Raw genomic sequence first — 22,843 nt, 5'->3', positions numbered from 1 at the left:
GACAGCCAAACAGCTGCAGGACTTGACGGCTCCTCTGACCCTAAACTCTGGATGACAGTCTCAAAAAAACCCCAAACACCAAAACTCAAAGAAAACAAAAAACAAACAAACAAACAACAACAACAGACAACAAAAAAACCCACAACACACCGCACGTACACACAATTTTTTTTTTTTTTAAGTTATTGCCCTGCATTTTCACTAATGCTACTGAACATTAAATTAAATGCACAATGGACTGTGAAATGCTTGCGTATCTTCCCCCAGCTAAATGTCAAATGAAGAGGTCATCTGTTAATTAACGTAAATGTCACCTCTCTGGACTTCTATCCAATTTATTAATAAGTAAACTCATCCCACCACTTAGTGCTACAGGATTACCAAGGCGAGTGAAGTCTTTTGGCTTTTCATCTCAATAGCCTGAGTGGGCAGGACACAACACCTGAAGCACAGAGCAGATACACATTCCCAGTCACAAACCAGCTTCACGGTTGTAGAGTTACTGACTCCTGAAAAACTTCTTCAAAGTACTCATTAAGACACTTTCTGCCTCAGTAAAAGAGTTCAGAAAAAAAACCCAAACACCTCCATTTAGCATGTTTGGGAAGAAAAATAAATATCCCAGAAGTCACCCGTTTCAGTTGCTTCTCTAGCTTTGTATCTTATACCTCCAAGGGTGATGTGCATGCATCACCATCCCAACATGGGCTGCTAGTCAGTCCATGAGGGAAAAAGGTCCAGTTGCTGATGATGTGAATCAAAACTGCACAGAAAATCTTTTTAAAGCTTTTTCTTTTTAAATACTTACTACTCTTCGTTTCCATTATATCCCACAAGACTAGAAATAGAAGAGGTTAAGCTATTGCTTTCATTGCCTTACAATTCACTGGCCTGCCCAACATTAAGTTTCTACCAATTTGTCTCATACTGAGTAAACGAACATAGCACATAAATTCAACACAAGTTGTGGCAACATATTAAGGAAGGACAAATTAACGGTCATCTGATGTATTTAAGAGAGAACTGCATATTTCAGACTTCCAACTGCAATGCACATAACCAGATCCATTAAAGGGAAGGGACCAAGAAGCTGAAGGAAACCGCAGCCTACTACTTTTCACCATTCCAAGCACCACATATCTTCAGGAAATAAGCTTTTATTTACTGTATATGCCTAGGCTAGGTTAAAGCAAAATATTATTAAATTGTCCTTCTGATTTGGGATGGAAGACCTCACCTTTTATCTCAGTTGTACCCTTTTTACCCAGCCAACGTGCTTTATTTTTTTCTGCCCTTTACTTTCTTCCTGTGGCTGAATATATTTGAATAATCACTATTTTCCCACTGGGCAAACACTGGTTAAAGAACTCATCCTTCATAAATTCAGAATAGTGATGCAACTAGGAATGTAAGAGCTAAATCTTCTTTATATACAGCTCTCATATGCATACATCAGAAAGACAATCTCTCTTCTTAGACTATCTAAAAGGTAAAAAAGAGCCTGAGAGAAAAAAAGATGTGAGGAGTTGACTCCTGAAATTTTTACCTATTTAAAACATAGCCAATTAGTATAGACAGAAAGTTAAGCTTGAAATGTGAGAAACCTTGACTTCTGCATCACTTCTCCAAGAGACCCAGCTATCACCCTAACAATCCCTCTAGACACAGGAAGATTAGTGTCAGGTTTATGAGAGCTCCCTTCAATCCAAATCGACGTGAAGACCTAATCCAGCTTAACTAGAAATACGCTAGCCAGGTCTCATCAGCAATAAGCATGAATGTGTCTTGTTCTAAAAAGGTAACTTCTGTAAGAATTCAGTTGAAGTGCTAAAAATCTCATGGATTTTTATTTAAAGTCACATTGATCACAGGCAGTTCCAATGTATTTAACTGGGCAGAGTGCTCCTGGCAGGTCTACCTGTGCAGGTCCAGCACAGAAGTAGGAGAAGGACAGCAGGAGGAGGGGAGGACATAAAGAAAACATAAAGAAAACTCTGTCAAGTAACACAAAATTCATTCACTGCAAATTACCAAAATGCCTCCACTTTTTACCTGTGGCCTTAAATTAATGATGTTAGTTATGAAGAAAAGCAAGTGGAAACACTAAGTTTTAATTAGATAACTAATTTATTGAAGAAAACACACTTGAATTGAGTAAATCAAAGCTACTGATTTCACTTGTTTCTAGGATTGCGAAGCTGTTTGCCTGAGGGCAGGCAGTAGAAGATGGTATGTTGAAAATGAATCCAGAGAGGCAGAATGTTGGAAGATAACCACAAAGGTGGGGCAAGGTGCCGGGTGGACTCTGTCCACTGACAAATGCCAAGGCATCCTGGTGCAGTGCAGAGCTAATCATCAATCCACACCGGCGCCGGCTCTCAGAAACCAAATTCCAAAACGAAACCAAGCGTCCCAACAAGCACGTGGCTGGTGACCATGGCTCTGCTGACACATTCCTGGGGACAAGCTCTACCCCGTGTTATGGCAGGCTCAGACTGAGCAACTGAACAGGGACTGCTCATCAAGTTAGCTCTGGGATATTTTTTAATCATTGTTCCAAATGTCTGTTAAGCAGAGGCACTTCTGGACATGATGTCAACAGGTCAGTCTTCCCCCAACCATCTGAGAAGTAAACAAACTTAGAGAGATCCAAAAGTTACATATTACCAGAGACTTCACTGCAGAGACAGGAACCGAGAAATACTTGATTTTAACAAATAAACAAATAGCTACCTGCCTAGAGAAAATAAGTCCTAATCCCACAGGGTTCCCTGAACAGGTCGCCAGTCTGCCCTGCTGCTCCAGGGCTTGGGAAAGCATGTGCCCGCTCCCTCCTCCATCCACCCTCTGCAGCCTCCAGGGGCAAGGACTCCACAGCCTCTTTTTGTAGACAGATCTGAGCAGTTCTGTTGATGGTTAGAGAGCTTTTTGTAATACTAAGCCGCTGATGGTTACAAAAAATGGCCATTACAAGGGGAGTGGTTAGTAGATCAAGAGAGGTCCTCCTTCCCCTCTACTCTGCCCTGGTGAGACCACATCTGGAATATTGTGTCCAGTTATGGGCCCCTCAGTTCAAGAAGGACAGGAAACTGCTGGACAGAGTCCAGCGCAGGGCAATGAAGATGATTAAGGGAGTGGAGCATCTCCCTTATGAGGAAAGGCTGAGGGAGCTGGGTCTCTTTAGTTTGGAGAAGAGGAGACTAAGGGGGGACCTTATTAATGTTTATAAACATATAAAGGGTGAGTGCCATGAGGATGGAGCCAGGCTCTTGTCGGTGGAAAACAATGACAGGACAAGGGGTAATGGGATCAAGCTGGAACACAAGAGGTTCCACTTAAATTTGAGAAAAAACTTCTTCTCAATGAGGGTGACAGACACTGGAACAGGCTGCCCAGGGAGGCTGTGGAGTCTCCTTCTCTGGAGACATTCAAAACCTGCCTGGACATGTTCCTGTGCGACCTCACTTAGGCGTTCCTGCTCCAGCAGGGGGATTGGACTAGATGACCTTTTGAGGTCCCTTCCAATCCCAAACATACTGTGATACTGTGATCTTCAACTCCCTATTTCCACTTTGTCTACATGAGTTTTGACCAAGCAAAGACCAGGAGGTTAAACCACTTACTATCCAAATACTGGGTTTTTTTTTTCATTTTGCTCTGGAGTTTTTTGTTTGTTTTTGTTTTTTTGGTTTTTTGTTTTTTTTTAAGCAGACACCCCCTCAATTACATACTCAGGCTATGTTGTTTTATGTTTTTTTAACAAGGATCAACATATCAATGTCAAGTCCAAGCCAGCCTCATGCTTAAACGAAACTCTTTAAGTAATACTCCATTAATTCTAGTTACCCCAGCTTTATTATAGCTAATAATGTGGTTTTAAAATATTTTTTAATTCTAATGGTAGACATTTAAATAGAAGAGGATCACCCTCCACCATAAGCTGAGCTTCACAACTTCCCAAGGTGCATGAGAAAGCCTGTAAGAAAAGCCAAAATAAATATCCACAAGTGAGCTGAACTAAAAGATAAAGGTAAAGAAGTAAGAAAACACCACGTTGAGGTTGTTTGTTTACTTAATTCCATCTTAATTATTTAGACTCTCATCTCACTAACAGCTGTGCAGGTGCTAACTTTACTTCACGAAGGACCTACAGTTTTTGTTTGCATAAATCAAGTACGTTTAATCAAGTGCACATTAGCTCATCAACACATTGGATGTGATGAGGAATTGCATAAGTGACAATGCCAAGCTATTTTGGTGATTATTCATTATATCTCTGCAGAACAGTCTGACTGGAGGAAAGAGAGACCAAAATGACAGTAAAAGAATGGCAGCAATTACTTTACTAGCAGTTAACGTTGCCATTAACTGCTTGCTGGCAAGGGCTTTAAGTTGCAAACCCCAATTTAAGATTGTTACCTTAATTTTACAATTGTAACTCAATATTCAGAATGTGACACTAGTATAACAAATATCTTTATTCAGTGCTCCACACAATAAATAATTGAAAAGCTCCAAATTACAGCTTTCTGTACAGAAATACAAATGCTTAGTATTACATCTTCATAAAAATAAATAAATGTGCAAACCGTTTTTTCAAAAGCAAGCCAGAATCCAAACCTGTTAGCAACAAGTCACTGGAATTCTTTTGCTCTTAATAGGCATTCATGAAGAGATCCTCCTTCAAAATGTAATTTGTTCTTAGGGAGCTTCTGTATGCAAGGTAAATAGCTCCCAGTTTTGTAAAAGTATTTGAAGTCTTTATCCCACTTCCAACCACATCTGTAGGAAAATTCAGGCAGAAGAGGGTTGTGCCCATAGTAAGGATATTTTACATAATAGGTCTTTAAGTTAGATGGACAAAGCAAAATTTAGCTAAAAGAAAAAAAAGTTCAGTTGCTGATTCACAGAATGAATGAAGGAAGAGAAGAGGAAGAGGAGGGCTGTTGGGGTGCACCATCTGCTATGTCCTTCTGAAACCCAGAACCCCATGTGCTGTCACCGACCTACAGAGAAGGTCACGCAACCTCTTAATGTGCAGAGCTGCCTCCTGGCTACCACTGCCCACTGAGACATGGTACAAAGTAGTTCACTGGACTCACATTTGTAATTTCAGAAGAACATAGGTGCTTGTGGGCTCTGGTTCACAACTGCAGCTCAATTTAGCTGATCCCAGCTGTTTGCCTTGTCCCTCTGCCAGGACAGAGAGAGGAACAGGAGGTTCATGCTACTGGACTTCACAGCAACACACATTAACATGAACAGCCATAAAATGCAGTTTACATTCATGTGCCAGGCTGTAAACTCTGGCAGATTCAAAGTCCAATAGGAAACAAGGCAGAATGGCAAAGTAATCTCTGGCAAAGAGACAGGAGGAACAGCTGGATGCTTCAGCTCCTGGAGCATAAATCAGAGTCACAAGTGTATTTATTGCCCTATCCATCCCACATCATTGACAACCTAGGAGTATTTGACAAGTCTGATTATAAAAACTATTGTGACAGACTATCACAAGTATTCAAGGCTTCAGGTACATGTTTTGGGGGTTCGTTTTGCCACATGATACAGCATCGCATTTTGATGGGTTGACACCAGCTTCTTGAAGTTCTGTCAGATCATTTTAAAAGCCTTTTGTATCAGAAGCCAGCATTCAAACTCCTTTCCTGAACACTGCCACCATTTACTTTCTATAATGATTTAAGTAATATATTCTAAGAAAGATAATTTTCTATTTCATGTGCAATCAGACAAGGTTACCACCGGAACTTAGGAACCACAAGCATTCAAGACATGCCATGCCAGGCTCAGAAGCAAACTTCCTCCCTTTTGTTTTGGCTGGAAGCATGCTCTGTTCTGGCATTTCCATCACAGGCAGCAGCCCCCAAACCCAAGCACATCGGATCTGTCCCGCAACCCAAGAGGCAGGCTGGCCATGAAGCACCAGCCCAATCTCACTCCCTAGGTCACAGCTAATGGGTCACCCAGGTGATTTGCCTACAGCATGGTACACAACCTTGTTCCTGCAAGGCCAGTTACATATTTCAAGCTTTGGGGAAAAAAAAATAATTAAAAAAAAAATCAGCCCAGCCTTGGAGTTGATGCCTTCAGAAAAGAACTGTAAAGCAAGCTGAAGCCAATCCTAGGTACATACCAGCAGCCTATTACTTACCAACCTTTGCTTCCTTCTAGATTCCATTGTAATGAGACAGTAAAATAAGCATGTATCTCCCTCGAACGAATTACCTATTCAGAGTTCCCTCTGGTGTTCAAATAGCTAATCTTCACATTCAAGGTAACAGCTAAGAAAGCATCAAGTTCCCCCACAAACAAGTTATCATTCAATGACGAGCTCAGTGATAGGGACAGGACCGTAGTGTTGTACTTCACGGACAACAAAGCCAATGTTATTTTCCACGGGAATTCAGAGACGCGATAAGCTTACACTTCCTTCTTTGTATATTCACCCGAGCGCCTGGTTAACCCAGAAAAGACCCAAATCGGTATCGATCCCTTCTGTCTCCGGGCGTCACCGAGACTGATGCAGTCTCGAAGGTAAAGTCACAGGTCCAGCCACACCTAAACAAGGAGGGCAGAGGTGTTCTGCAGCTCCCGAATAACTATGCCTTGAGTCACAAGCCTTTCCAGGCTCACACTTTCATTAGCCTGCACGAAACGCGAGCACAGTACAGTATATCTAATTAACAGTTTGGAAAGAAAGTTTAAAGCTGCCTCTGCAAAGAGACAAAACGCGTTTGCAGGAAAAGCCAGATGAGCTCTCGAGCAATGGGGAGCGAAGGCGGAGTGCGGGGCCGGCGCTGGGTCAGGGCGAACCGCGACACCGGGGCTACTGACCCCGACCGCGCCGCGGAGATTGCGAAACTCCCGGGAAGAGCAACCAGCCCCCGCCGAGCGGGGCTGCGCTCCAGCGGCGGAGCACCGCCGCTCCCCGGCTGCCGGGCAGGAGGAGCCGCCGCCCCGCGCCTCCCCTTGGCCCTGCGCGCCAGCTCGGGAAAGACGCTTGAAGTCCGGAGTCCCTTAACCAAAACCATCTGGGGCGCGGGCAGCGCGGCGGAAACCCCCGCCGCTCCAGCCGAGGAAGTTGCTCTACCCGCGATTCAGCAGATCCCGAGCAAGGGGGAGAGATGGGGGGACCTCGCCGCGAAATCCAACCCCCCAGCCCCATCCGGAGGCGCGCAGCGGCGGGGTTAGGAGCTGCGTTACCTTCAACAGGTGCAGGCGCCGGCAGGATAGAGCCCCGCGGGCACAGACCGTCCGAGTTGCCCGAGCAGGAGCGGCGGCGCCCAGGAGCCCGGGGCGGGCGGCGGAGGCGGGCTAGGCAGAGGCGCTACGGCAGCCCCCGGCGGCTGCCCATGCTCCCGGCGGGCCCCGCCGCCGCCACAGCAGCCGGAGTCAATGTGAAGGCAGCAGCGGCTGCGGCCACCTCCGAGAAGAAGGAGGAGGAGGAGGAGGAGGAGGAGGAGGAGAGCGGCGAGGAGCAAGGGAGGGAAAGGCAGAGACAGAGGAGAGAGAGAAACCGCCTCGAGAAAAATTAATCATCACATGACGGTCGCGATCCGCCACCGCCGCCCCCCGACAGCCAAAGCCTACGCCGGGGAGCCGGGGAAAAGCTGCGAGGAGGGGACACACCTGTAGGCGCAGCACATATCCGCTGTGAGCACAATGCGAGACAGGAAACTGAAAAAACAGCCCAGGGAAGGCGAGAGGCTCCCGTTCGTCCCTCCTTTCCTCCCTCCCTTTTTCCCTCCCTCCGTTCTCCTCCTCTCTCCACCCCCTGCCCCCGGTCAGGATCCGCTTGCAGCGCTGTTTCATGCAGAGAGATGCAGGCGGAGGGCTGGGAGGAGGCAGGAGCCGCACTTTCTCTCCCTTTTTCTTTCCCTGTCTCCGCTTTGTTTTACCCGCCCGGCGCGACAGAGCCGGAGCGGGGCCACCCGTGGGGCCGAGTGCTCCCGCGGCTCCCGAGCTGGGAGCGCGCCGAGCCCCGCCGGGGAGCAGAGGCCGGGCTGGGGGCGGCTGCTCCACCGCCGAGGGTGGCGAGCCCTCCGCCGCCCGCAGGCTCGGGGTGTGAAGCGTCGGGACCTGCAGAGGCGCCTCTGGGCAGCCTCTGCCCGCGGCTGGACCGGACTGGCCTCCGCCGCGTTCTCCGGCGGTATAGGGTGTCCTTGCTGTTCCGTCGCTAAAGGGCTTGGGGTACCTGGCACATTCCGGTGGTGTTTTGGGGACGCTCCTGAATAGACAGGGAACAGCGTAGTTTCCAACTCTCAGCCCCTGAGCAAAGCAGCACCTGGGCTTGCCCCTCTCTTTGCACACCTTACCTTATTGCGGGGCCTAAAATATGTCACCAGAAACATTTTCAGTGAACTTAAAAGTACTGCCAGGTTTATCCCTCTTAGGTAAACTCTCTATAATTGCAATTTCTGAAGATCTCTTCAGAAGGTCTCTTCTGCCCTCTCAGGCAATCTGCTGAAAAGCCTGTGTGCAAATTTCTCCTGTCTTCCCCCAGAGACACCCCAACAGGAGTAGATGCAGAGCCTGCTTCCTGCCTGTAAGGACAGCATCGTCTTGCTTTAGCACTGTGATCTCTGCATTCAGCTGTCAAATTTGTTTTGACTCTAAAGTAATGTAGGGATAACCTATCAAAAAGAGGTATACCTTAGAAGAATGGCTCAAATGAGCTTTGGGCAAGTTGTTTAGACTTTGTAGGTAGCTTTCCATCAGTAAAATGTGGACCAGCAATGTTGCAAGGAGTAATTAATTAGCTGCTCTTGGCGCTTTGAGCACAGCTTCATTAAATACTGTGTGCATTTGGCCTCCCACTGAAACAACAGAAGAGAGCTGGTCAGGAAGCTATGCTTCTCAACACCCTGGGAGCTGCTGAAAAATTGTCATTGCATCTCAGAGTGGCAACAAATACCAAATAAATAAAAATCAACTCCAAAACCTGGGCAAGGGCAAAAAGTGAGAGGCTGTTGGAGGAGATGTTAAGACTGACTTTCAGACCTTGTCTGTGCTAAGTGGCACCACAGTCTTCGTGGTGGTTTGGGACCATTCAAACGTAACATGGTGTTTTGTGTGGTTTTCCCTCTGCGTTGTGCTTAGGAAGCAGTCTCTGTGCTGGCTGGGTCTCACCAGCCTGTCCCAGTTTTTTTGCTCACCTCCACCAGAAGGCCCTGTCCTTGTTTGTTTGCCTTCTTCCTGCTCTTCACCTGACTGGGCTGAGTCACTGTAAGATGAGAAGGAGCAGCTCTGGCATAATTGTAGAGTGTTTCAGAAGATCTGGATCCTCCCTCTGTACCTCTTTGCTTGCTGGAAGAGAGAAGGGAAATCTGAAGAGGAGGGAGGTGGGACTTCCCTAGGAAAATTGGGTTAGACACATCCTGCAAGCCCTGGGAGGGATCCAGGACAGAGAAACTCACAGGCTGCTAATGGGCTTGGTAAGACCTCACTTTCCAGGTTGCTTTTTCAACGTCTGGGCTTCTGGCCAGGTTGTGCCCAAACTTTTGGCAGAATGCCCTGGAATTACTGGCCAGGCAGCTCTCCTCATGCCCTGGCCTGTGAATCCTTGCCTCCCGGCACACTCTGCCCCAGGGGCTTTTGCTGGGGGCTCTTTAACTTGTCCCCCTGCCCAGCCTGCTCCAAGCCGAGTGACCTGCTCACCTTGCTGGGGGAGGCAGCCCCAGTAATGGCCCCACACCTGCTTCATCCAAAGGCCACTGGCCAGGGCTGTACTTGGTGTACTTCTGTGGTCTCATGGTGGCTGTCCCCAGCGTAAATCTGAGGCTTAGCCCCCTCCCAACACACCACATGGTTCCTTCTGGCTGGAACGGTTTCCTCCAGCTCCTGTTGCTCTGGCCTAATAACAGCTTCATTTTTTTTTATTTTTTTTTTAGAAACCTGCCTGTGGACACACACAGAGCCAGAGCAATGGTGACAGTTTATTTAATTCAAAAGAGGAGCTGGTGAGGTGAAGCCATGCTGAATGCTCATCCAGTCTGTAACAATTACCTGCTGTGCATTTGACCTTGCCAAGTGTGACAGGGATTATGAAGCCAAACTAGAGCTCGAGGTGGCCACACAGCATCCCATCCCAGGACAGCTGTCTTCTCTGCTAAGCCTCTGCAAGTTGCTGTTCTGCCAGGCACATGTGGATGTGTTAAAGCAGCAAGCCTGGCACATTGGCCCATGCTTCTGCCAGCTGGGGCACAAATGTGTGCCACAGCACTTCTGTTACTGAATTCAGTGCTGAATTCAGCACCTGGCCCGCTTGTGAAGCTGCAAAGTGTTCACAAGATGGTCTTCTGCCTCCCATTAGCCTTTCCTTCTCTTGGAGCCAGCACATCGTCCTTCACTCCTGTGGAGAAGTATGTGATACAGGGAGATATCTCCTCAGTCAACCCAGATAAACAGCTGCACATCAAAAACTGCTATTTGCAACTGAAGGATTATTCCCCTCTCTTATCACCACCCAGCAAAAAAGGAAAGAAAAAAATAAAAGGAGGTCTAATCAAATCCTAAATGCAGAATTGCTTAGAAAACAAGTAAATGATCAAATGATTAACAGTTTCCCAGACTCCCATGGATCTTCCCTGCCAGTGAGCACTTACACATGCAGAGTGTGTGGCTCAAGGGACACAGCCGTGCTCGCTCCCTGTCCAGTGTAAAGGGCACAGATAATGGGACTGTATGTGAATAGGACTCTAGTCCAGACTTCAATTTCCTGTTTGTTTCCTCCCTCCGCACTCCCTCTTTCTCTCTTCACCTTGTTATCACCCATTCGTTGTTATGGTCGTCCTTCTGTTTATTTTTCCCTGCCTGTTATTATCTTTTACACTGGATGCAAGGTCTGTACTCCTCCTGCTTCCTTTCCCAGCACCATCAATTCTCAGTTTTATCTAAGGTGCAGCAATACATAGTATCCTTCCTACTCCCGAGACCTTCGAGGCCTGTAAAAAAGAGCCAAATTTCCACTGTTGTTATTAAAAACACCTTGTTCCACAAGCAACAGAACTAATGAAGCCGTGTTTCCTGTGGATTTGTGTCTGACTCACTCATTGCTATATCCTCATCTCCCGTTTCTCTTTTATGACCGACATGACATCTTTTCTCGGTGGCGAGAGGTGGCAGCCGCTGTTGCTGGTCCAGAGCAGCAGGCGAGCTGCCTGCACCGTGTGGCTACTGGGGTGACAGGTTCCTCCTGCATCTCTGTTGGAAAACTAATTTGAGTCTCAAGTCTCTGATGCTCAGAAACCCCTGGGAACTTAATTATCTTTGAGGCTTCTACTTCTTTCATTAATTTGTTTGCAACTATGAATGTGTTCTGACATTTTTATGGGGGGCTGATGGGCAGATAAACAGCCAGATGATTGATTATCAGCCTTTAGGAAGGAAGGTTGTTGCCCTATGGTCACGGAGATAACCTGAGAGCAACCCAAGCAGCTAAAAAAGAAACTCAAATCCTTTAAAATTATTAAAATTGCACTTTCTGTGTGCAGAAAATTCTGATTGTCTGTGTGCCCACATGTCTGAGCAATGTCCTTACATCATGCTGGAGGATCTCCTGTGTCTCAGCAATCTCTGAAGGGGGGCAGGGGGTAAGAAGTGGGACAGGATTCCTCCTCGTGTGAGCAGCAATGGATCTGCTGTACCAGGAAACAGCTGGAGCTGAGATTCATTCTGCCCAAGCACTGCTGCTACTGCCATCCTCCATAAGAAATTTATCTCAATAATGGGAACGCAAAGAGCACAAGAAGTAGGACACTACACGAATGGTTTAAGTCTCTTGCTTAAGATACAACCAAGGGCTCTACAAGACTTTTTTGCCCTTCATCTGATGTCTTTGGTTATGATAGGGCACCATGTCATCTTCTGCTAGTGACTGAAATGACCCAGATATACATATTTATATTTTTACAGTCCATAAATCACCCTGGGATCTATTTTCTGGATGAAAAGTGCCAGATAAATCTAAGGTGTTATTATTAGATTTGTGAAATGTCACTGCGCACATCCTGACTTTCGTGCCCTTTGCACCAAACTCACATGGCAGATCAATTTGTGTATATTTGAGGGGTTTTTGAGATTGATGGATTTCTCAGTGCCCATTTTCCAACAATTGTCCACAAAATGTTTAAGGATAAAATAACAAAATAACCTTAGATTAATTGTAGGATTTCCTTTTTTTTTTTTTTTTTGGTTCTGGAAAGTGTCTGTGGGTTTTGGTATTTTCTAACCAGCCCTGACTTGGTACATTTTTTTACCCCTGTGCAAAACCTCACCCAGTCAGAATTTTGCTTTTGTTTAGTTTAGCAGACATTTTGCATATACGTTGCTACAGATATAAATTGCTGCACAAAGGTATGAGATATAAAACCAGCAGGCCCTGGATACAATTTCCATGTGGAATCTGCAGAAAACCTTATATGGATGTGTGCAATGTCTATACACAGATGTGTAACTACTACAAGTAGCAGCCCTTGCAGTCAAGACGTGACATTCTGACATTGCCCTGGTCATAGCCAGTTCTGTGTGAGCCCAGTGAAGAGATCCTTGCATAATGAAGAGGTTCAAATGGGCGATGATTGTATTTTTTAATGCTACCTTGAATTTTCTGTGGAATTTAATTTTAAAAATAATCAAAGTATGCTAAGAAATTTCAGCAGAAAATTTAGTGTTGTTTCCAAGTGTAGCTAAAAGGAAAATTAATATAAAATATTGAAAACTAGTATTTGGCCCTGCCCTTTTTTGTCTTCTCCTTTTTTTTGTTTAAATAGAGCCTTCACAAACACACACACACACACATATATAAACCAGACAAACCAGCATTTCCAACTTTAATTAAGGCAGCTGCCTAGCTAAGTTCCAAAGCCACTGTTCTGCTATCACAAAGTAACCGTTCATACTAACCACCGCTAATATACTCATGCTCACTGGTATTGCTAATTCTGCAACTGGTTGGAGAACTGGCTATTGGAATTAGTTAACTGTCATGCACACTGCTATAAATATATCTGTATTGTAGAAAAAATAATAGAATCTCATTATCTACTAATATCTGAAGTGGTTTTATTACAGAGAGCTGGACTGTGGGAAGACAATTAGAAGTAAGAAGACGTGATTACAGTGTTCTGTTCAGCAGTGGAAAATGTATTTAACTGTTTTTTGCTGGAAATAATGCATCTTTTTACATCAGTAATTTCAGATAGTGTTTAATTAATATTTTTGGAACATATTGCAGGAAATTTGTGTTTATACTATACAAATGTATCTGGACTATAGTAGTTAAACATTCAGCTAAAATAGTAGGAGTCTAATATGGTAAAATAGAATTAGAGAAGCATTTACCAGTTTAAAAGGCTTAGATCAATCAGAATTCATTGATGACACCTCAGGTAAGATAGAAAAATAAAGTATTGACTACTAACACTGAGGCTGTATTTTACCTTTTTATTTGTAGGAAGATTTCCAAGATAATATGGGTATTTTAAATGACTAGCTGAGCTTCCATCATGTGATGGCAACTAATCAATAAATCATGTGTCATTGTTGTGGCTCGGCATGTCAAATAGCTGCAATTCAGTGTCCATATTTACAGGTTTTGAGCAATTTTTTGTTGTACTTTTCTATCTCATTAGCCCTGATTTTAAAAGTGGTTATTTTCATGTCAATGAAATTGGTAGAAAAATCACATCTGTTTCTGCCACAGGGAGGAGATGGAATGGGGTAATCAACAGGAAACTTCAGTTACTTAATGCTGCTTGCCACCCCATGTGGGTTTACTAAAGCAGCTTTTCCTCATGAGCAATGTGAAAACTAAATACATGGCATCCTGCTAGACATGTTGGACATTTTGATGCTTGTGGGAGATGGTAAAAGGATGAGTGTTTTCGAAAACAGCTTTTGGCATACATAAATCATGAGGTTTGTACTGAGGCCTGGGACATCCAACTCAAATGATTTTGGTTAGATAGCAGCGTGAAGATGGACTAACAGAGTTTCAATTACCCTGCCTGTCGCTGTGACTTTTGCCTATCAGAATTCTAGTTCAACCTCTGCCATATGAAAACTGCCCCACATCTGGATCCAAATCTCTGGTTTAAGAACACTGGCATAGAACTGAAAAACCGTTGACCTTCGTTATGATCTTCCATTGTCATTAATAATATTTTGAACGCCTTTGCCATTGTGTCAGAGTACCTAAAGAAATACTCCTGATGAAGGCAGTTGGTTCACTTGGACCCAAGCCAGAATTAAGTGGCGTTTGCCCTCAGAGAGAGGTGCTGCAAAGAACTGGGCAAAATGCAGTTACTGTCTTTTGTTCACAGTAAACAGCTCTTGTTCATCAGGATATTGCAAAATCTCAGTGTTGTCTTTGCATCAGTCCCAAAAATGCCCCCCCCCTTTTTTTTTTCATGATTTAGATTATTAGAAGATTAAGTTATTTTCTTCTGGACAATGACTCAGGATGTAATAACCCCCATGTTTATCACAGGCATGTCAGATAACTGGCACTCAGGCAATCTGAAGTGAATTGTGAGAGATTGTGTAGGATTCCACAAGTGCAAAACTCAGATACTCGCTTTTCCAATGGCTCTGGTTTATGTATGTGTGTATATATATATATATATATATATATATATATGTATGCACCAAGTCAGTGCTCATATTCCTTCCCTGGATGCAGTGTAAGAAAGCCTGGGTCTTCACTTCCAAAGCAATTGATAGATGAGGCTGTGCCTATATTTCACTCTAATAATTCTTGCAGAAACTGTGCTCCTCTGGGACAAGGCAGAACACAAAGCCTGGAATAAAATTTGTGAGAGCTGAACAAAATTCAGTCACATCAAATCAACTATGGAGCTGTCTTGCACGGTGGCTCAGGAAAATCAGGAATCTGATAATCTTTTAGGTAGTTCTGGATGTTTTTTCATTTCAAGAAAAGTTTTACAGGATAAATACATTTCAGCTCGGATGTCTCTTTAAAAGGAGAAGGGGTCACAATACCCAGCCACAGCCAGCGTGCTGCCTCCTGCCAAGGCTCATTGCATGAAGAGGCACCGTTGAGTGAAGATGTACTGCACCGGTGTCCCTCTGCACCATGTGGCCTTTCAGCTAGGACCACATCTACTGTGCAGGGGGCTGGCAAGGACCTCTGAGGTATCTGGTACATACTCCTGACTTGGAGTGGTATCATCTACACCTATAGGTAAATTTTGGTGCATTTGCTCCCATCTATTAACAATCTCCAGTGACAGAGGTCTGAGCATTTTGCAGGCCATCTATCTACTGCTTAACTGTTACTGTCATCCTAATATCCCATCTGAATCTTCCTTGCTGTAGATGAAGTACTTTGCTCCTTATGCTAACAAGGATGCTGAAAACAGGAAGGTTGCTCCTGCCTCTTCACAAAACCCCTTTACATATTTGAAGACTGTGATTATAACTTCTCTCAGCCTTCATTTCTTTGCACTCCTCCTCCCTCCTTCATTCAAACTTCTCATGTAGACTCTTTCTTATGTCTCTGATTGTTTTCTGGACTTGTGTAAGCGGGCAGCTTCATCCTTGAAATGCTGTTTTTATCACTGGCCATAGTCCTTCAGCTGAGCCCTTACCAGCAGTGGAAAGATCACCTCATGTGCTCTGCGAGGTGTATTGCTGTTTTCTGAAACTTGGAAGTTTGAACTAAAAAGCCTATGGGGAAATGGGGCCCTGGGCTGGAGGAGAATTGGGCCGTGTTGGTAAGGGAAGGGCAGAGCCTTGCACTGGATGGTTTTTGTTCTTTAACTATGGCAATACTACTAGTGAAGGTAAAGCCTACTATGATTAAATGACCAATACCAGTGTTATAGTACCTGAAGGTGTTATTTAGTCTTGCTGGAATTGTTTTGTTTTGCATTGAGCCTCTTCAGCCTCTTTCTTCTTCTTTTTCTTTTTCTTTTTTTTTTTTCTTGCTGAGGAGGAAAATTATATGAAAGTAATAAAATGTAATTTAAATTAACTAGCAAAATAAATGTCCAAGAGGATAAACACTGCCATTAGCGAAAATAACCAAATATACATGTAGAGGTCTAACCAGACAAAGCTGCACTCCTTTTACATGATAGAATTAAGCCAGGGCACGCTTAGCTGCCCAGTGCCCAAACGAAAATGCTCTATCAGTGCAACTCTAACCCAGCAATGAGACTCCTGGGGCAGCCCTCTCTCCTCTAACAACTTGATGCCTGAACAACAGGGACGATTCTGAAGTCATGTTCATCTAGAGACACACTAAAGCAGCAACTGGAGCTTGTAGCCAGGAACTCCATCTCCCAAATCTTCACTCTAACTACACAGCAACTACCTCTGGTGCCTCTCCCAAGCAGTATTCTCAGCGTGGTGCTACATGGAAGTGAGCAAATGAACACTGAGAGTAGCAAATGAAGATTAATGAATACTTTGTCCCTTTGTTACACTGTCCTTCTCCTCCCAGCATGTCCTTGATAATTAATTTCTTCAGGAGGGGTTTCATATTATGGCTAAGCTGGTTTAAGGTTCTCTTCCATGATTGATGGTCTCCATCCCCTTCCCTACTTCTGACCATGTAATCCCCCAGCATCTCTTTGTCCAGCTCTGGTACATATCTGACTCCATAATGAGCCTCTTTTGGGAGCCAACCATTAGAAAACAAGAAAAAGTGACATATTTTTTTCTGCTTCCAGAATGCCTGATGATATTGATCCCAGAGCTGCTTTACCACAAGGTCAGGATGGTGCCAGCAGCGGCATATGGATTGGAGTGGGGTGAGGGAGCAGGACACTTAGGCAGCCAAACACTGGGTCAGCCACTGGGTCAGCCTCAACATCCGTTCTTGCTGTTAGAGGGGAAAAGAAGTCATGGGAAGCAATCACCAGGTGCTTCATTTGGATTTTCTCTTCTGAAATCTGTGTTTTTAGCATGACCTGAGCTTCAGCTCCTACACTCCTCTGAAGCTGCAGCTGCCTGCGCTTGAAGTAGGTGGGAGGCTTAAGAATGAGAATGTTACAAAGAGGCAATACTGTTTTAATTCTTATTTGATCATCTATTTTTCTGTTTTTCTATAAGATTCTACCCCCAGGCCAGTCCCAGAGCAGAAGTCAATAACGCAGTAGGAAGACTCAAATACTAAGCTTTCTGCATAGCAGCTATCATGGGGTGTACAAACGCTGTGCATGTGAACTCCCGCTGCCATCCACCTCTCCTGCCTCCACCGCTTACAGAAGGATGGAGACAGCAGGCAGGTCAGCAGAAGCCAGAAATCATATGACATGAGAAATGGCTGGAGAATTGCAACTGACAAGCAGGAGACTTGTAAAAGGCAGATTTTAAAGCCCCATTTCAGTTTTCCTTGTTAGGATGCTCTTAGGCCTCCTACAAGACTGACAAGCCTGATATTATCTCAGCAATATTGTATGGCTGAGAGCTGCATGAAGCTCTATCAGACATTAGAATCTCTCTCTAATGTTTTACTTCTGATACTCAGGGAATTTTGTTCTGTACTTCAACCAGAAGAGAAATCATCATTTGAATAAAATAAAGAAAAACAACCAAACATTTGGCAAATACATTATTTTAATTGTAAATGTGGTAACTATTTGGAAATGTTGATATTATCTGGCAAGCTCAGTGCACACATGTATGTTGTTATTAGTCAGCCAACACATTAGATTTGTGATAAATATACTTCTTAAAATAGATTTGCTCAATGTTTAGAGCTTTTGTCTTCTTTACTCAACAAATCTCCAAAATTATAGCAGATGGAGAGGGGAAAAACATTTTTGACCTCAGAATGGAATAGTCTGATGGAATTTCAGCAGACAGATGACTTCTGTTTGTTAATAGCATCATATTCAAAATGGTTACTACTGTGGATCACAGCACGGTATTATAGGCTTATGATAAGTATTGCTATAGAGCACATTTAAATCTAGTTCGGTAAAGAAGGGCAGAAAGAAAAATAACTTCATGTACTGTATCTGCTCATGAATACTTTAGCAATTTTTTGTGGTTTGACATGCATCTTATTTTTACCATGTTTTCCTAAGGAAAGAAGACCTATGCAGTGATGTTTTGAATTTTTATTTGTTACCCCATAATAAATTTGGAACTATGACCTAACTTCAGGTTTCATATATTAAAGTCCTAGAAGTTTCGTAAAAAATAGGTATAGAGGTAGAAAAATCCAAATCAGTGAAAAATGCAAATCAGGAAAAATGTGATTTTAGGCTGTTAAGCGTCAAGGGATTGAAGCAGGGAGAGGTTTAGGTATGTTTCAGGTATGGGAAGGGGTTCAAATAGTTGCTGCCACAGTTTTAACACTGAAAAAGATCCAGAGGATCAGCTACAGACCTGACTGATTTTGATGATTTGGTTTCTGTGTGAAATATTTCTATAAGCAGGAGCATGACTGTTGTGTGTCTTAGACAGAATGAAGGAGACATCTTCCTTCATTTTTAGTTGCTTTGGATATTATTCTCCGCAGCAACAGCTTAAAATCAAAATCTTTTTCTCTCTGAATGTTTGAGATATGTGACCCACTGAGAACTTTTGCAGGTTTGGTCTCCCAGATTCAGGTCTTGAGCTCACCAGCATTTGCAGTGCATTGTTAACTCTGTGCATATTGATAGCCCAAGTGGGAGTATTTTTATCGGTTTAAGATGAAGCGCATGTGTAAGTGTTGGCAGGATCAGTTCCCAGGAGCTTGGTGTTTCCATCAGCTAGTGGAGCAGCTCTCCGAACTCAGGTGAGGTTGCCACGGGTGCCTTGCAGAAGGTTTAATTCTCACTGACAGCTCATGTTAGCAGCTACATTTTTGCATTGTTTCTTTATTTTCACATGGTGCATTTCTGAGTTATGAATACCTATAAACCAGTACATGCCTGCAATTACATGTGAAAGAAATAATCATTGTCTTTCCAAAACGTGAACTGCAGAAGTCTAAAATGGAAAATGAAGTGAAAGTTTGTTGTGGGTTTTTTTTTGTTTGTTTGTTTTTTGTTTTGGTTTGGTTTTTTTTAATGTGTGAAAAACACATCAATCTATGCTAACAGCTGATTTCAGCAGCCTCTTCTGTCACACTCCAGTGGCCAGGAAAAGGAAGGTTCTTTCTGTCCTCCAAGAAAATTGCCCCCCTAATGTTACTCTGAGTCAGGGTGCAAAGAGTGAAGGGGAAATTAGTGTTTCTTCTCTTTTCGTGGTTTTGTTCCACTCAAAGGCTGTTAGCAGCCAATGAAAGCAGTTGTGCTCCTGTTGGCAGCTTTCTTTGTGTATTAGGCAAGGGGAAATGACAGCCTGCTGTAAAGGAAGGGCCCTTTTCACCAGAAATCATTGAAATTCCCTTATCCTGCCCGTGAACAAGTAAGTGAGGAAACAACAGCAGGAGACAGTGTGATGCGTTGGCAATGGAGGGAAACAGCCACGGAACAATTGGTGTGAAAGCCTTCAGCCAAAGTCAGCATGTGGCCCCAGCAGCCAGCCAGCCTGGACCCTGTACCTGCAGTGAGGTATTTACACCTTGGACAAAGTAAGAGGAGTGCTAAAAAAAGCATGAGAGAAACATTACACTGTGTTTATTAACAACAGAGTGCTTCATCTTCAAAGCCTTGTGCACAATTAACCAACATATTCAGCAAGAGCAGTAAATGGATAGCATTCATTATCACCCAGTCACTATCTTACAGAACAGATTTAAAGTGATGAGAAGAAGATGCACTTGAAGCCTTGGGAAGGAAAGATTTTTAACCTACTGTTTGAACGGGTGCAACATTTTGAACTACTTTGTACCAGTTTGTCCTTTCAGTCTTTGTTTGACTAGGCAAGAATTGCCCACAGGGCTGATTGAGAGGGTATTTCACAGTTCTGTCTTATCACTTTGGTATCTGCTCATTAAGAGCTAGAATGAAATCAGTTCACTCCATAGATGGACCTGATTACTCTTGGATGATAGTTATCGCTTTCAATCATGAGCAGAAATGGTCTGAGCCCAATATTTTATGTGGACATCCTCACCCAGTGTGCACCTGGCCTCTGGATCCAGAGGAAGCTGGGCTAGAACTGTGCTTGGTGTGAACCTAAAACACAACACCTTCTCCAGGTTCGGCGAGGGCGGCTGTGCAATGGCATTGGATCAGTCCCTGGCTTCTGGGTTGAATTTAAGGCACTGACAGCAGCAAAAGAAATCTGTAGCAGGCAATCTCCAAGGCAGCCAGATTCCAGTTAATTTCTGATTAGCTACAAAAATGATACATAAAGTCAGACATTCATACATGCTCTCACACAATAACACAAAATCATTTCCAGAAAGAGAATTCAGATCATGGAGAGCTCTTCTGACATAAAACAATATAGCCGTGCTGTTAGTTGTCTGAGTATTGTCATTTAGTGAATAAAAAAACTTTTCAAAGTGATCTTGTGATTCACAGTACAAAGACACTTCAATGTGGACGCAGAAGTACCAGTTCCAAGAAATACTGGCAATCTTTTCCTCAAGGCTTTATTTTTTTTTTCTCTCTCTCTCTCTTGCTCTCACCATCACTCTTTTTTTTTTTTTTTTTCCCCAAATAAAGCATTGCACAATGGCAGCAAGGGGAAAAACACGTGAAACTCCAGGTCAACAAGAAGGTCTCATTTCTATTAGATTTGTTGGGAACCTTTAGGTTGATTTATTAAATGTTTGTTTAGTTTCATTTTGGTTTGTTTTGGTTTTGTTTGTTTTTGTTCATTTTTGGTTTTTGTTTTTTGATTTTTTTACGAGTGATCTTCTAGTGCTGCTTGCTTCTGTAGAGTCTTTGTAAATGTAGACCATTTGAAGTGGCTCTGAGCAATCCTTCAGATATTTTTCAGTGCTTTCTAAAGAAAATCTACTCATTACAAACATCACTAGCTCTACTAAAAATGGAGCTTGTCCACTGGTACGTCTGTACTTCCTTTTGCTTCTGTTATGTTTAGTTTAATGTGTGAGAGATTATTTGTTCAGCTAGGATTTTATTTGTGATAACAGCCTGATAAACGAAAAAGGCAGTGGTTATTTTATGTTGCTATTAAACTATCAAAGCTTCAAGTACAACAATATAACAATGTAAATATTGTGAATCAAAATGCTAAAAACTGAGGAAATTTTTTAAAATTAAAATATCTTAGATGGTACACACTTTAGTTCAATTTGTACCAAACAGCAGTCTGGCTATACAGGCCAAATTGCAGGCCCAAGCTGTGCCACGGATTCCTGTGTTGCCTTAGATCACCATTAGCAACTGCATTTTTAAACCAGTTGCTGATGTGCAACGTTTCTATCTTAGTATGTCCTAATAGGAAAGTCACAGTCAGGCTGGGACGGATCCAGAGGCCTTAGTGCTTCAACTGCTTGGTTTAAAGGGGCCAAGTGAGGTACCCAGCCTGCTGGACAGGAAATTAAGTCTGACTTTGTTAGAAACATTTAATGGTGGTGGGAGCTATATGTGTACAATGTGGCTGAGTTAACATGACTGTGGTAACTGCAATGTTCTACATTTCCTTCTACCTGTAGTTAATTATCCCAAAATTCATTATGTTATTAATGCCAAGACATTACTTTAGAAATTTAAAGCATGCATGAGCCAAAATACTTTGCTTCTTCATGATTTTTCATTTTTCTAGCTGTGATTTCACAAAAAGAGAAAAGCCACTGTGGGTTTAGAAAGTAATGATAATCTACAATATTTCATGTACCCAGAGTATCATCCCTTTTCAGGCAAGAAGGAAACATTCCAGTAGTTGGATTTGCAGCTATTGATTCTAAATGGCACAACCGCAGGTCCGCAACATTTCTGATCTGAAATGGTACTGTAGCCCAACTACTGTGCCTGAACAGGTCAAACTCTTGAACTATCAACATTCAGCCTTACTTTGTAGTTCAGAGATGACTGAAGATCTTGGCAATTCAGAACAGATATATGTACTTTCCTCTTTCTCTACTCTTGCTCAGTGTTGTAAGACTGGAGGGGACAGCTTGGATGGCACAAGGGTGGGAGATGTACTGCAGCCGGCTTGGAGCCACCCTGTCAGAAAGGGAAGGTGGTGCAGGATGCCCAGCTAGGGTCAAGAGGAGAAGGGCTGTTAGTAAGAGACAGCCCTTTAGGCAAAGTGCTTAAGACCCAACACAGGAAAAAAAATGTGTAAAGGACACATGGTGTGAACTTCTTAGTGGGATTGTTGCCAGACTGCTTTGGCTCTTGCTTGTGGAATCATCTTAGATGTGCCACTGAAGTGTAAAGGTGTTGAACCGAAATGCTACTTCTTCTCCATGGGTGCCTGCTCTCCTGTAGTGTGACAGCAATTGCTCCTGGATGCCCCTTTGTTCCTGGTAGTGGCAAACTGCCTTTGTGTGAAGATGAAGCCAAGATGCTCTGCAAGTAACACCCTTAGTACTATGGACAATTACAGAAAATATAACTAGCCTTTGTCCTGCTAGGATGCAGTCAAGGCTGTCACAGCAAGGAAGGATGGAAATGTTCTTGGCTCGCTTGTCTTCAGTTATTGCCTTGCTCTGTTCTACACATGTGCTCACCCGCAGGGACTGCTGGACTTCTACCATTACTCATTGCTGTAGTGGTTTCTTCCCTAGAAACCTGGAAGATCCAATACCTCCACCTGACTCCAAACTGGACTGGAATGGCAGAAGCAGCGTGCAAATAGCAAGCTCATAGATGATAGCAGAGCAAAAGCCAATGGCTGTGACATGTGCTGGGCTGTCCCATCAGGTGCTGCACTTCACAGCAAAACGGAAATCCAGAGGTGTGATATAGTGCATGATATTTATGATTAATGTTCCAGTTCT

General features: G+C 43.5%; 1 protein-coding gene across 5 annotated transcripts in view; it reads right to left on the bottom strand.

The window, feature by feature from the left end:
* The window catches only part of PLXNB2 (plexin B2), a 258,438-nt gene extending 250,508 nt beyond the window's left edge, over window positions 1-7,930 (bottom strand). The window contains exon 1 of one of the 5 annotated variants that reach the window (XM_005514866.3): window positions 7,648-7,930. The gene's annotated coding sequence lies outside the window, so the exon portion shown is untranslated. Of the gene's footprint in view, window positions 1-7,221 lie in introns of all 5 variants that reach the window. The other 4 variants (XM_065048907.1, XM_005514867.3, XM_065048906.1 and 1 more) reach the window with 4 other exon arrangements.
* Between the last annotated feature and the right edge of the window lie 14,913 nt (window positions 7,931-22,843).

The sequence above is a fragment of the Columba livia genome, chromosome 1, assembly GCF_036013475.1.
Source record: "Columba livia isolate bColLiv1 breed racing homer chromosome 1, bColLiv1.pat.W.v2, whole genome shotgun sequence".
Taxonomy (NCBI): Eukaryota; Metazoa; Chordata; class Aves; order Columbiformes; family Columbidae; genus Columba; species Columba livia.
The sequence above is the reverse complement of the archived record's forward strand: the minus strand, read 5'-3'. Positions and strand labels throughout refer to the sequence as shown.